This window comes from Artemia sp. Qi Xiang Cuo, chromosome 14, assembly GCF_049724085.1.
Source record: "Artemia sp. Qi Xiang Cuo chromosome 14, ASM4972408v1, whole genome shotgun sequence".
Lineage (NCBI taxonomy): Eukaryota > Metazoa > Arthropoda > Branchiopoda > Anostraca > Artemiidae > Artemia > Artemia sp. Qi Xiang Cuo.
Window position 1 is genome coordinate 49,595,045 of NC_142807.1, and position 16,588 is coordinate 49,611,632.

Below are 16,588 nucleotides of genomic sequence, written 5' to 3' on the forward strand. Positions count from 1 at the left end.
TAGGTTCTAGGAGAAATGCTAAGATCTTCTTCTTCTTCCTCTTATGTCAGGGAGAATATTTTTGGAAATAATTTTGTAGTTCATAATCATTTCACCATGTTTCCTCCAGTACATGAGAGTAGGAAGCTTCAAGTGACATAAATGCTATTTGCATGGCATTTATTTGAGACCTTTGACCATTTTGGTTGCTCTTTGTTGTTCTCTTCCTAATATTTCTTTGTACTTCTTGAAGTAGGGTGACACCAGCTACATTCCAACCTCTAGGCATGGACAAACTTGTGCCTTGTAGAGCTTCATAAACACACTAAACTACATTCGGGGGGCATGCACCCCCTTGATCCACCACTGTGTGGTGGCGCTGTAGTGAGATGCTAGTAGTATTAACAATTAGCCTATATAGTTAGGAGCATCCTGAGGCTCATTTTATTGGGGGGGGGATCTTTGAAAATTTTACTGAATTGCTACATGATTTATGCTGAATTTTCTGCAAAAATCAAGAATTTTGCTAAATTTCAGCTGATTTTGCAAAATGTTTGCCAAAATTATCACCTTTGGTGAAAATGTTATCAAATAACAAAAAAGTAGGGGGACAGCACATCCCTCCCTATCCTCCCTCAAGACACCCCTGTATATAGTAATCTCTCAGACAAACTGGGTAAAGCATGGAATAAACTGGCTGTGGTGCAGAGCTGTGTTGGCCACAGGCATCTAGGTGCTTTATTGAGTTGTTAATAGCAGTAGTAGGCTAATAATTTGGGCTATATATACAAAAAATTAGGGGGACAGCACATCCCTCCCTATCCCCCCTCAAGACACCCCTGTATATAGTAATCACTCAGACAAACTGGATAAAGCATGGAATAAACTGGCTGTGGTGCATAGCTGTGTTGGCCAGAGGCAGCTAGGTGCTGTATTGGGTTGTTAATAGCAGTAGTAGGCTAACAATTTGGGTATGATAATGGTAATAAGCTTACCTAAGCTATGGATGTCAGGTATTGTGTTATCTTGGAACGATAATTTCGACAGGACCTGTGCCTGTCATCATCAGGTTCAAATTCAAAACTCTTGCCAGAATATAAAATCTCTGAATAAAATAAAACTAAAATCACTGAACAACACTAATAATAAGTCGAACCTGGAATTATTGTTGTAATATGGCTCGGATTTTGGTAGAGGCATTGATGGCCGCTATCCTAGTAGATCTCAAAAAGGTTGGGTCTTTAGAAGTATGGTGGAGTTTTTTGCGAGTTCTTAGCCTATGGGTAATGGGTTCCCAAATTTCGCTGATGCGGAACTCTCCATTGTCTTTATTGATGGCTGGTTTGTTTTTAGCAATTTCCAGAGCTTCTCTGATTTTCTGCTTTAAGAGTTGTGGAACAATAGCAATAAGTTGAGTCTGGTCAAAATTAATGGAGTGAGAAGGGTTTTCAAAAATATGAAGGGCCAGTGCAGAAAAAGTATCTTCCTCCTTAAGCTTTGTCTTTTTAAGGCAGGCATCAATGGAATCAGTATGTTCTTTTAATCAGTGATGTAGAGATCTCATGGTACGACCTATATAGGTATCACCACAACTGCAAGGAATCTCATATACTCCTGGTGGATCTGAAGTGATTTTATCTTTACCTTTGTTTAAGAAGGAGGAGACGGTCATTCCAGAAGGAAAAAACACCTTAAAGCCTAGCTTAGTGAGTTTGGAGCTTAAAACGTCAGTAATCCCCTTAATATAAGGTATTGACAAAAAGGGTTTATCTTCTTCAGTCTTAGGGGAGCTCTTGGTTTTTGTGCTAATCTTTCTCCTGGAGATAACCTTATCAATGACTTGTTGGGGGTAGCCATTGCCTATAAGAACATCTTTTATATGATCAAATTCAGCCTTCAGCTCCAAATCAGAGGAACACACTACAAACACTCTATCAACCAGCGAATAGACAACAGAATTTTTAATTATTGGGTGGTTATAAGAGTCATATCTCAGATATCTATCACTATGAGTTGGCTTTCTATATACACTCAAGTCAAACCTAGTTTCCCGTTTGGTAATCAGAACATCTAAGAAGGATAAACTGTGGTTATTTTCAAGTTCAATGGTGAACTTTATATCTGGATCCTGCTGGTTAAAAGTATTGAGAAAGGATCTTAATTTGTCTTCTGTCCCATTCCAAATTATTAGGCAATCATCTACATATCTCATGTAGAGTTGGAGATCCTTGAAGTCCTGCTTGAAGATATTATTTTCGATATATTGTAGAAACACCTCACTAAGAACTGGTGCCAAGGCTGATCCCATTGGTATGCCCCACTTCTGTTTGTAGGTTTGATGCCTGAAGGTGAAGTAAGCATTGTTCAGACATAAAGACGTGAGAATAATGATGTCTATGGTGTCTAAGCTGGTCAGTTCTTTCCAGGAATCATCATTTTCCAAAGCTGATTGTAAAGCTGGTATAAGTCGGGGCAAGGGTATGCTAGTAAACAGAGATACAACATCGAAACTGCACATTGTGGTATTCTCCAAGATGTTGATGCTTTTTAGCCTTTCAACTGCTAGCCTTTAGACACCACAGACATCATTATTCTCACGTCTTTATGTCTGAACAATGCTTACTTCACTTTCAGGCATCAAACCTACAAACAGAAGTGGGGCATACCAATGGGATCAGCCTTGGCAGGTGTATGGTATTCAACTCCAAGCTTTTCAACCAGAGTGTTTTTCGAGCCAATCAGAGAATCACTTACATATGATTTTCCCTTTGCATAACAATTCGCCCTTGGGATTTTGTATATATGAGACATGCGTTGTGATTAAATTATCAGAAAGTTCTGTGAGACAATGGATACAACAATGAATAATATTGATGAGTTGGAAGTCTTGGCAACAAATATGTACAATGTGAGTACACTTTCATTCTTTATTTCCAAAATAAAAATCATTTTACCAGTAAATTCAAATTTCAGGAGGACTTAGGCCCCCCTCCCCCCTCCAACAATACAAACCTTAAAATATGATATGTATACTCGCTACAAAACGCATATTACGCTTTTTTTCACTATGTAAATAAAATCTCTCCTCCACTGCTTTGTTTACAAGTTTTAATTCTCTAGAAATATTTTTTTTCGTTCAAAAATGTCATTTTCCCATCGTGCATCTAAAATGTGCTGTCTTTTTCCGGTTTAAATAAAATCATCCCTGTTTATAATCCTGTTACCGAGAGGGGTGATTTCAAAACAACATTGGCATGCGTCTTATCACATAGATTAATAACATATGTGTTCGTGTTATTCAAGACACGTTGACAAAAGTTTTTTTTTGTCAAATTAAAACGAGATATTCTATTTTCAATGTATTTGATGAAAGCAAATGAGTTTAGTAGATGATTAAGAGGCGTTTATAAAAATATAATTATAGCATATTTATGGCTGACTATTTTTTAGATCTATATTTTAATTCATTTTTTTGGATTTGCTGCCGCGGGTGGGGGGGGCGCGGGGGATTCTGTGTGCAGAATAATTTTTTCTTCTGTAAAAAAGGGAATCATTTTTTCCATACTAAATTTTGTCTTCTTTTTAAGGAAGAAGATTCGTACAATTACTCCCCCCCCCCTGGAAAAGAGAGCTAAGGCTAATGATATTACTCCGATGCAACAACTGGAGATAGCCGAGTCATCCAGGGCCACGCGAATACAGTCTGGTCAAAAACTGAAAAGACAATTGACGACTGTTCATAGGATGGTGAACCACGCTGCTGTAAAAGCCAGTGACATCGCCACCACATCTATGCAAGAAACGGACGGCACTCAACAGCAGTCTGAATTTGGAAATGTGAGTATTTTCACCTCTAGCTTCTACCTATTTCTATCCAATTTTTTTTTGTTTTTTTTAAGTATTTTCTTTTCATCATTTTTCAACACCTTAAAAGTGTATGTCAGAGATATTAAAAATGTTAATCCCCCCCGCCCCCAACCCTGGTTTTAAATTTCTCTTCTCCCCTCAGAGATAGCTAAATATAATGCATTTTTTTTATTGACAAAGAAAGCACTCTTTTGCGTCTTTCTGAACTTTCTGTGGGAGAGGGGTGGAGGCAAGTATTTAGTTTAAATAATTCTAGGAAGAATTGAGTTTTGAGGATGGGATGAAAAAATGAACATGTTTTTTTAACTTTAAAAATGATGGTTATTTCACATAGAAAATAAAACCTTTTTTCTATAGGTTAATGAATTAGCCTTTTCGCCATTTTTCAACACGTAAAAGTGTATGTCAGAGATATTAAAATCCCCCGCCCCCAACCATTGTTTTAAATTTCTCTGCTCCCCTCAGAGATAGCTGAATATAATGCATTTTTTTTATTGGCAAAGAAAGCACTCTTGCGTCTTTCTGAACTTTCTGTGGGAGGGGGGTGGAGGCAAGTATTTAGTTTAAATAATTCTAGGAGGAATTGAGTTTTGAGGATGGGGTGAAAAAACGAACATGTTTTTTTTTAACTTTATAAAATAATGGTTATTTCACATAGAAAATAAAACTTTTTTCTATAGGTTAATGAATTAGCCTTTTCACCATTTTTTTCAGCACTGTAAAAGTGTGTGTTTGTGTGTGTGTGTGTGTGTGTGTGTATGTGTGTGTGTGCGCATGTGTGTGTGCATGTGTGTGTGCGCATGTGTGTGTGTGTGTGTGTGCGTGTGTGTGTGTGTGAGCATGTGAATGTGTGTTATTAACAAAATTTGTAATTCATTATGCACTTGTTTTATAAATAATGCTATAAGCAAAAATTTGTAATTTATTATACGGTTGTCTTATAAATAATGCTATAAGCAAATAATTTGTAATTTATTATGCATTTGTTTGATATAACTTTCATCAAGGAAAAAAATTCTTTGATAAAAAAAAAAGTGTGCTATAATTGTGATAAAACTTTCGTCAAAAAAAAACTTAATCCATTCATTTTCTAGTTTCAGGGGGAAGCTATGAAAACTTCTGCATTCCCTGGCCCGGGACTTCAAATAATCATGGGTAATTGTCCACTCTCGCCAGATGATCTTAGTGAAGGTACGCCATTTAATATCCCCCTGGATTTTCAATTTACAACTGAAGAAATGGACAGTCTTATGCAAATTGTTGCACCTAATATTCCCGGGGACATTTTTGACGATTACTTTATAATTAGTGAATTGGATCCTGTGCAAATAGGTGCAGGACATGAAAATAGTAGTATATCTTCGGAACTACGTGAACTTTATTTGTTAGAGTCTGCTCTAAGTCACTTACAAACATATAGGGTAGATTTTAATCCTCATGAAGAAAACGTGATTGACGGGGGCGTTATTTTAACTGACCCTGTGAATGTTCTCCATAGCTACATCGACAAAATTCGAGCACTCATTGAGATTCAGATTCAGAATTGGGGGGGGGGGTCAAGGGGGGGTTAAAGCATCAGTAAATCAAAAAGTTTATTTTCAAAAGGGGACACCCGGGGATTTTTTTATTTTCATTTTTCAACTGGCAACCAAACTTTTTACCCTGGTCTAAATGAATTTGAGAGCAACTTTTTCAACTGGGTAAATAAATTAATTTCAACTTTGGACACATTTAACGAGAGGGGGAGTGGGTCCACAATTTTATACATTGAACACATGGATCTGAATCTCAGTAGATTTAAAAAAAAACTTTATTTTAAGGGGGGCGGGTAGTAGTCGACAAATAAAATGCCACCCAGATTTGTCGGCTACAGGGGGGGTTCAGGGTTTCAAATTTGACACGGGGCTGCAATGCTTTAAATACGTTTTTTTAGCAACAGCCCATGAAACATTGAAAGACGAGTCATCAATGAAAAATCTCGACAGCCTTGCTCGTAACGGTGGAGAAAATTTCCCTAATGCAAATTTTGACTGTTTAGAGGGGAAGTATCTGGTGTCCTTGAAAGAAATAACCATATTTGAAAAAGCAAATGAAAATCTTGGGTTGGGGGTAGTTGTTCTCCAGTATGACATGGAATTTGTAAAGGGGGAAAGAAACCAAATAAAAAAGGAGTTTTATATTCAGTTATGACACCGATGGTAGATAATGTTAAAAATTGGGTTTGGATTATCTACGAGCCTCCCAAAGATGTAAATTCTTATGGTCATTTTTTCCCCGTTACAGCAATAAGTCGAATCTTATCTCAAGGTGTTCAGAAAGGGGAACGTCTCTATTCCCCCATGTGCCTTTCTCCATTTAGATCTGAACGAACAGTTACGGATCACATGAGACATTGCAAAATTCAAGGGAATTAAAAAATTGAACTGCCGGCAGAAGGCAAATATATTTTAAAATTGAAAAATTTACAAAATTCCCTGCTACAAGTTGATAAAATATCTTTAGACTGTGAATCAAGACTGGTGGAGGTATCAGACCCATCAAGGCCAAATATAGTCAAGGAAAACAAACTAGTTGCGTGTTCCTACGCGCATGCCCGTCGCAATTCCAATAATAAAATGCAGTTGGATGATTTTTTTTGGCTATGGATGAGGAGGGTAGTATGGAAAAGTTATTGGTATCTTTAATAAAAACAGCAAACGGCGCAAATTAACGATTACGTCACACCAAATATCCCATGAAATTGTCAGATAAGTAGCAACTGGCACTAGAAAAAGGGACAATTTGCTGGGTTTGTAGAGATGCTCTTGCCCCAAAAGACGTGGTCAAGGATCATGATCACCTTATTGATCACAATTCATGTAATTTAAAAATTAAACAGCAACTCTTTCTTCCGGTTTTTGTACATAACTCTAACTACGATCTGAAGTATGTGCTACCAGCAATGGCACATCATCAAAGAAATGGAACAGTGGATGATACATCGGTAATAGACAGCTTTTCCTACAAAATCATACCTAAATCATCGGAAAAGTTGCTTGTTTTGGAATTTATGTGGAAATTTGTTGAAGACGATGTTGAGTACACGAATAAAATTCGCTTTTTAGATTCCTATAGTTTTTTCCCCAAATCATTGAGCGAATTAATTCAAGTACAGAAAAACGATGACGGCTGCAACGCTTCCCCCCTTCTCAAGCAACAATTTCCAAATGATTTATATGAATTGTTGACGGTCAAGGGCATATATCCTTATGATTATTATTGTTCCATGTCGAGATTCGCCGAGAAAGCTATTCCATCGATTGAATCGTTTTACGACAGTCTACAGGATCGTAGGTGCACCCCCGATGAATACAGTTTTGCTAAAAATGTGTGGGCAGAGGGAGGGTGTAAAAATGGGTTTGACTACTGCAAGCTGTATTTGTCGAGTGATATGTTAACTTTGTTAGACATTATATGTAAAAATACGGACAAAATCTATGGGGAATTTAATCTTGATTTTGGCTATTTTTTTTCATCTCCTCATTTGGTGATGGACCTCATCCTAAAAATTAGCGGGGAAAAAATTGGGCTAATGACAGACATCGATCAGCATCTGTTCATCGAAAGTTTGATGAGGGCTGGATTCGTTTTTGACAGGGATCGTATCATGGAAACTAAGCCAACTGAAGAGAAGACGGGGACAAAATTGGATGCAGTTTTCCTTGATATGAATTCTCTCTACCCCTCGACCATGTCCCAGTATGCGTTACCTTGCTGGGACTATATATGGCTCAATGATCCTCAAGCTCCCCATTTCCCCAACATTGACAGTGTTGAGGAGAATGGACCGGTTGGATGGTTTTTTGAAATTGATGGGGAGATACCAGTTGAGCTTCACGATTCAGTAAAGGATTTTGTTATCCCGTGCATCAATAGACCTGTGACTAAGGACTCTTTGAGCCCTCGCAATAGGCTTAGTCGAGGTGGACGGATTGCATTGTTCACCTTCAAAACAAAAACTTACTGCTGACCTTCTACCGAAAAAAAATATTGTTGTACATCATGTGGCTTTAAAATGGATGTGCAACAACGGTTTCAAAGTCATAAAGGTTCACAGAGCGCTCCATTTTAGTCAAAAACCATATCTGAAAAAGTTTGTTGACACCTTTGTCAAGAAACGTTCTGAAGCACAAACGAAAGCCGAAAAAGAAATTTTTAAGCTCATTTTGAATTCGGCTTTTGGTAAAATGTGTGAGAGTGTTCGCAATAGGAATCGTTGTGACGTCGTGACCGATCCCAAACAATGTGCTCGAATTGTGCTCGAATTGGATCGACGAATTATTGCCTATCCAAACTACACTTCCTTTATGATCATTGGCCCAGACATGGTACTATTGGATAGAAAAAAAAGAAGCATTGTTCCGAATAAAAATATTACTGCAGGCAGTGCTATCTTGCAGATCTCTAAAAAACTCCAGTTGGAATTCTACTACAATGTGGCTAGGGTACAGTGGCCGGAAAAGGGGCAAGTAGAGATCTGCTACGGGGACACAGATTGTTTACTGTTAAAATCAAAAACCCCAAATCTAATTGAGGATTTGGCACACGATGTAATTATTAGCTCACAGATAGACTAAACCAATTGGGGGGGATTTTAACCACAGATACTTAAACATCAGGCACCAAATCAGCTTTTACTTCTTAAATCAGAACCGGGAAGCGACATGATTTCCCGTGGTGTGTTTGTAAGTCCGAAGGTATACTTTATGCAAACAAATGACGAGGAAATCAAGAAACGTTGCAAAGGAGTACCCACGCGCTATGTGGATAAGAATTTTGACATGGACATCTATAGAAATTGTTTTGTTCAGAATACAATTCCGCGAGCCAAATTGCTGGCAATTCGTTCACTGAACTACAGGAACTATACTGTAAATGTAGATAAAATTGTCATGAGTACCATCTTCAACAAGGTCTATGTTTGTCAAGACGGTGTGACTACCCTCCCCCTTGGGCACTATTTAACATCAGACCGGGCCTAATGTTTTATCCATTGGGAAAGTCTCGGTTTTAATAAAGTCCAGTAAATTTTTCCTAAAACCTTGGGGGGGGGGGCCTCGCGGCCGGGGGGGGCGGGGCGCACCTCCACTACCAAAGTTATCTTTTTTTTTACTTAGAGCAGATTTTTTTTTGTAAATATACATGTTGCATTAAAAAAAAGTGATATTATTTCAATTGCTTTATTCTAATACATGTTGTATTTTTTTTATAAATAAATAAAAAAAGTGTATTTATTTAAGTGTTTTTTCTCTGTGCCTATGTAAATGCTGTATTTTTTATTATAAATAAATTTAAAAAAGTGTATTTTTTCATGTTTAATGTGCTTTTTTTTCAATGTAGTGCACCATGAGTAAAATACCATATATTTAAAATACAGGATTCTTTCCTTCTAAAGATTATTAGGTCATAAATTAAACGTCCCCTAATTGAGTTCAAATACCGCTTCAAAGAGTATAAATTCTTAATCAGCAAAAAGATAAATTGCATTTTAGCTTCAGTCAAACAACGACGCTAGTCGTTCGAATTTCGCTAAGATAATTAGTAGCAAAAAAATGCTATGCACAATATTTCTAAGGAAGTTTAAATGGCAAATAAACGTGTGAATGCTTGAATCATCAAAAACATTTAAAAGAATTCATTGGACGAAAGATTTACATCCTTGGTCCTCTTGAGCCAATGGCGAGCAGTCCTTACAGCTTAGGACGAAAGAACTGCGTTTGGTAGTGGGGTAGATGTTATTTTTAATTTTAATCGTAAGTCAGATTTGAAACGATTCGTAAGACAGATTTGAGAAGATCCATTTGAGATAGAAGTTTTAACTCTTTCATCTCGGTCACCATTATTGTCATTGAAGTGACCCGTTGCTGTGCAACTAAGTATGTAAGTTCAATAAATCTATTGTCTTTTTTATCTGTGTTTGTTTCATCTTATATGTCTGAATCTAGCCTAATAATAGATTATTAGTTCGTAAGTCACCAAGGTAAATGCTCCCAAAGTAATCTGATCTCAAGATAGCTGGAGAAGAAGAGGCCACGGTTTTTCATCCCTAGAAACACCCAAAGTCGTTACCGCAACAGCTTAGAAAAATGTTTCTAACCCCTGTTAGCCTATAAGAATTCGTATATCTTAAATCAGATCTGATCGTGCTGTGGAAACAAAGCTCTGTGACGTCAGATTTCTATCACCACAAATATCAATTTTTTTTTATCGCTACAAATGGCGCGAGTTTGAAATTGGAGAAAAACTTGTGAACTAGTTAGGCTATGAAACTTTGTAATTTGAATTTAATTATCGGGAACGATACAGACATATAAAAAAAGTGATTAGGCCTATTGCCGCTAAGCTATGATAGGAAAACCCTTATATCTCATAGGAGATAGTAGCATCCCCCAAAATAGATTAAGTAAAATAAAATTATTTTCAATTAATTAAAAAAAAATGGAAGAACTCCGTGAGTTATTAATAGTGCAAAAGTTAGTCGCGAAAAATATAGAGATAGCAAAATCTATACCAGAGTACAATGGTCAATCGGATATCGACGAATTTAATATCCAATTGACCCAGTTCGTACAACTAACAAAAACGGACTTTGGAGCGTTAAAAGACAAGCTCCTACAACGATTAAAAGGCCAGGCCTTAACCTTTCTAAAACAGATAGAACATACCATAGGCAATAACGCCAACTTGCCAATAAATACGGTTGATGACTATGTTAAAAGCATTCAAAGAGAGATTTATAGAAACCAGTTCAATAAATGAATTAAAACACGGAGTAGTGAACTTTGATTTTTCACAGAATATACCTGGATAATATACGCATTTCTCTAGAAGCAAAATACGGAAGTGGTTCTGGGCAACTGTATGAAAAAGTCATACTAAATACCTTTTTGCAAGGGCTACCCCCAAAACTATATAGGGTGGTAATATCCAAAAATATTCAGACGCTGGATCTCTCAGTTCAGGAGGTAGAACAAATAATCGAAGTTGATAAAATGGTTGCTAATCATAGTAAAGCAAAAATAAATAGCCTAGTGACTCAAACGCGAACCTAATCTTCAAGGGTGATCAGGCATCCCCCAATTTCTTTTTAAGGGATAACTCCCCATTGCCAAAAAGAAACAAAACGCCAGAACCCGCTAGGCAGAAAACAGTACGTTTACAGTCTATTAAACACTCTAATTACGGAAATAACCCTACAATTATAAGGTGCTATAATTGTAATCGTGTTGGCCATATCGCAAGAGAATGTCATTTTATCAACAATCCTATACCAAGAATTCCTGTCGGTAATGCACAAAATTACAGTAACCATTTGCTCTGAAGAAGAACTTTCAGCACCGGTCGTGAAATAGGCTATAGCCAGGGGGGGTTGTACCAATCAGTACCTTATAATGCGTACCAACAAAATTTATATAACCCTCTCCCAAACAGACAAATTAATTACCGATTTGAAAACCCAAATACTCGCCAAGGCCAATATAATGCAATAATGCCTTACAGAAATCACGAAAATTTGCCGACAAGAAATGAAAATTTTGTAAGCCAACGGCATTTGCAATCAACGCCAGGAAACGGCACTGACACGAGACATCCACGTTACCATAATAATACATGGACAAGGCAGACAGACGTAAATAATTTAAATATGCCTACGGAACCTAATGCGTCTGAATATCTATTACGGGCACCAACACATGAAATAAATCCTCATGGAAACGTTTCGGGCCCCTCAGAAATATAAATTGGACCCAGGGGGTGCCAGAAATATTTAATAGGTCTAAGACAATGCTAGTGCCTTCTTGTAATGATATTATTAGCAAGCTACTTATATATAATGATTTTTGTGTAGACAACGTATTCTTCAAGGCCTTAGTTTCCAGTGGTGATACTATTAATATAATTAACCCTCGCACATTCAATATCTTAACTTTACAAGTTAAGTAAAAGAAAAACCCTAATAATCACAACTTAACAAGCGTTACAGGTCACAAGTTAAATGCAAAGGGTCAATTTGCTTAAACTTAAAAAGAGACAATAGAACCTTCATGACAAATTTTATTATATGTGATAATTCCCATATGAAGCTAGTATAGGCGCAAATGTTCTAAGGTCTAATAGAATACTATTAGACGTAGCCAACGAGAGGCTTGTATACCCAGCTAAGGTAGGGGAAGAAATTTCTACCTTAAGAAATCGTAACAGAGGTTACGAAGACAACATAACAGTAAACAAAATTTCTAGTGGTATAATGTCGAAGTATTTTGAACCTCATGTCTCGCAAAGACATGGCATAATTGGAAATTTGTTCAATTATCCTGAGAGATATTGCAGAAATGAAGTAAATTTAAATAATAACAGAATTGAATCTGCGAAAAGAAAAATAGGAGATATGCGACGGTACAGATCAAATGAAATTAAGAAAATAGCGGAATTATGGAAGAACATAATAAAACCCAACGTGACGCCGCAAGATGCCGCAAATGCGCAGTATAGCGCCAGTATGAATCTAATAAACAATGAAAATGAAGAAAAATATAATGGATTTGCGATAAGGAAAACAAAAATCCCTCCCAAAACGATGCAAAAAATTCAAATATCACAGATGATCGAGCCAGTGGTTAGTAAATCAGAAACATGGTTTGCGAAACCGTCTGAAATACCCGAAAATCTGTTATGCGAGGAACAGATTATATCTTATGACAAAGGGGAAGGTTTTATTTGGGTAACCAATAACCTTGAAAACGATACAGTTACATTTAACATGGGGACTTGTTTAGTCCAAATCCAGGTTTTAATGGAAAATGATTTAAATAGATGGAAAAATTATAAAAGAAACCTAGTTAACGGTATTAAAACTTCAAATAACAAATATCCTTTGACTAAATCGCAATTTTTAAACAAATTTAACATGGATCATATTACGGACTTGGAACTTAAGAAAAAATTATGCGAATTATTATGGAATTTTAAGGATGTATTCTCTGCATCTGAAGATGACATCGGGCTAATACAATTTTATGAACATAAAATTTTAACGACTGGTAATCCCGTAGCAAAACAGCCATATCGTGTCCCATATAAGCACAAAGAGTGGTTCTCTTTATAAAATCCATGAAATAGAAAAAAACGAAATTCGTCTCAAAAACTTAAGCCCGTACGGCGCCCCTGGGGTCCTATTACCAAAAAAGAATGACGATATACAACCTTATGCAGATTAAAGGGTCCTCAAAAAACAATTCTTTTGTAACGGAGGAACTTTAACAATAATATATAAAATACTCAACGTACTATCAAGCAAAAACAAAATTTTTACCTCTTTGGACCTTACCCATGGCTACCACCAAGTGAAAATTGCCGAAAAGGATGTCCATAAAACTGCATTTTCAGCATCCAAATATGGTTCTTATGAATACTTAAGGGTACCATTTGGGCTTAAAACAAGTTCAAGCGCGCTATGTAGACCCCTATTGCACCTTTTAAGAGAATTAAAGAATATAATTCATTTTGTTGACGATATTATATGCGTGGGGGAAAACACTGAACAACACTTGGCAACGTTAGCTAAGGTGTTCGAGAAGTTCAGACTAGGCAATTTAAAATGCCGGCCTGAGAAAGTAAATTTATTTCAATCTAAGATTAAATTCTTAGGGGTAGTAGTAACCCAGGGAGAGATATCCCCAGACCCTGATAAAATAAAATGTGTTGAAAACATCAAGCCCCCCAAAACTATGAAAGAATTAAGCGGAATTTTAGGACTCACTGGCTACTTTAGAAAATTCGTACACAATTATGTCCAAATCTCGAAACCCCTCACGGAATTAACCAAAGGAAACTCCCAGAACGTTACCTGGTCCCAGGAAGCTCAAACTTCCCTAGACCGACTCAAAAAGGCGCTCACTTCTGAACCTATTTTATCACTCCCTGATTTCGAAAACGGAAAATTCATCGTTACCACGGATGCAAGCTCAAAGGGCATAGGCGCTATCCTTTCGAAAAAATCCCGGTAGAAAACCCTAACCCTCTATAGGGAACACCCAAACAAATTGAAAAAGTTATTTGCTATTCAAGTAAAACTTTATCAAAGGGCGAAAGTAGTTATTCCGCCACAAACTTAGAATTGTTATCTTTTATCTACCACTTGGAAAAATTTAGGCATTATGTAATTGGTAGAAAATTTATACTACGATCAGACCATAAAAGCTTGAAGTACCTGCGCACATTTAAAAACCCCACTGGCATTCTAGCTAGATGGATTATGAAAATCCAAGACCTAGATTATGAATTTGAACATTTAAAGGGAAAACAAAACGCAGCTTGCGACTTTTTAAGTAGATACCCAGAAAATATTTCATCGGAAGCTGAAGAAAATGAAGTTGACGCCATAATTGCTAAGAGCAATCATGGATGTAAGAAAAACAAAGTCAAAGACGCAATAAAAGAAAATAAGATTAACTATTGTCCCTTGTCTTAGGAAAATATAAAAAGAAAGCGAAAAAAGGACGAAATGTGTCTAGCATTAATTGAATATTTTGTGAATGATTAGGCGTTAACCTATAAACTCAAAACTCTAAGAAAAGAGATAGATAATTTTTACTATGACCTTGATGAAGAAATACTGTTTAGAATTGTGACTGCTGAGACAGATAGAAACAAAACTTCGATAATACCTGTGTTACCACAAAACTTGATAGTGCCTGCATTTGAATAATCTTATTGGGACACAGGCGGACACTTAGAAGCTATGAAAACGTTCCATGAGTTAAAACAATAATTTTACGTGCAATCTTCAATGACAAAACTTAAAGAATTTGTAAGTACATGCGAAGCATGTAACTTGAGAAAAATCCCCCCAGCTTATCCAAATCCTCCAATGGGAAGGGTACCGGTAGCAAAGTACCCCTTTGATATTATCTAATTTGACCTATACGGTACAAGTGGAGGCTTACCTGTTTCTAGCAGAGGTAATACTTGTTTTCTTTCGGTTATAGATCATTTTTCCGGATTTACTTTTGCAAAAGCATTAAAAAATCAAGGTGCTTATGCCACAAGTAGGGCGTTGGAAGAATTGTTTTTACAATTTGGCATTCCTAATAAAATTTTTGATTGACAACGGGAGCAATTTTGTTGCAAAAATAACGAAAAATTTAATGAACTTCCTTAATAGAAGGAGAATGGTGACAGCGCCGTACCATCCACAAGCTAATGGCAAAATAGAAAACAGGCATAAAATATTTTCGAACGTTCTAAGTATTTATACGAAAGACAATAGGAGCAACTGGGATAAATTCTTACCTTATTTAACTAACGTAATCAGCACTGCTTATTCCAAAACAACCAGAGACAATCCATTTTATTTACTTTTTGGTCGAGATTTTAGAATCCCGTATGATGAGATTATTGAATTTCGGCAGTATTATAATAGCTCAGAAGATTATAAACAAGAATTCATAAATAGGATGAGGAAAACTTATAAAATAGTTAGGCAAGAGCTGGAAAAATGTAAAATAAACCAAGAATTAAGAAACCAACCCAAAGTTAAGGGGAATATAGATTTCAAAGTAGGAGACTACGTTTACCTAAAGAACGAGGCGAAAACGGAAGGAAAAAAACTTTCCAGGAAATATTCTGGACCGTACAGAATAGTCAAAAAGTACGATAATGAATAGACATTTAAAATTGAACAGCCCAATAATGGAAGAACTTACAAGGCGCATGTCAGGCGAATAAAAAGAGCCAAATTTCCAGAGAGATGGGTATCACAGGCCTCCTCTACTGATTCGTCAGATGCAGAAAATGAGCCCCCTAGGTCAAGATTGGCAGAGCTAAAACCCTTTAATTTCAAGCAAGACTATTTCGAGAATGACAGTGATGAACAAAACTTTGAAGAATTTTTAGCTATGGAAAATCTAGTTATTCCAGAAAAAAAAATCCCTAATACCAGTAAGAATAAGAACGCCAAAAAATCCAAAAAGTTATTCATCGGCGAGCGCAGGAGATTTAGATTATACAATATCTCCAAAAACCCAATTTTTCCCAGATAGATTTTCGACCCCATGTCCCCCCAAAAGATTTCCAGACGATATGGTTTCCCCTGCAACTCCGAGAGAAAGGCCCCTGTCTTTACAGGAAGAATTAAACAGAGCTGTAGAAACCCCCGGTATTACTGTAAAGAAAACTCCTCCCAACTATTTAACTAAAACAAACCTGCGAGAAGCTATGGATTTAATAAATTTTCCCATAAAAACGAGTCAAAGTACATTGCCCAAGAATAAAACTTCCAAGGATGACCAGCAAGGTCAATATCATGAAATAACTGTATCCAAGGCCAGACCTAAACATTATACATCATGGAGAGAATCTCTAGTGCAAAAAATGCCCCATTCCCCTCAGGACATGGCAGTTAAACAATGGAGGAACCCCCCAAAAACTATTGATTCCTCCCAAAGCTCTCAAGAATCTTTCAAATCCCCCGAGTTGAAAACTCAAGACGAGAACCTAGAGAATAAACCTTCTACTTCCAGAGGAGTAGAAATTTACGAAGGAAGGGCATGTGATGCGTCAAAAAGTGCCACCCCTAAAAGTTCTAATCCGGATTCATCGGAAACTAGTTCCGAAGAGTCTGATGGTGAATCAGACCATATAGTAGCTAAAGAAATAGGGAAATCAAGACCGACCTCAGCAGCCGCACACGCTAAAAAAACGA

At 36.8% G+C, this 16,588-nt stretch overlaps 1 protein-coding gene across 1 annotated transcript in view; it reads left to right on the plus strand.

Moving 5' to 3' along the window:
- The window catches only part of LOC148944569 (uncharacterized), a 124,306-nt gene that overhangs the window by 91,398 nt on the left and 16,320 nt on the right, over positions 1-16,588 (plus strand). The window lies entirely within an intron of this gene.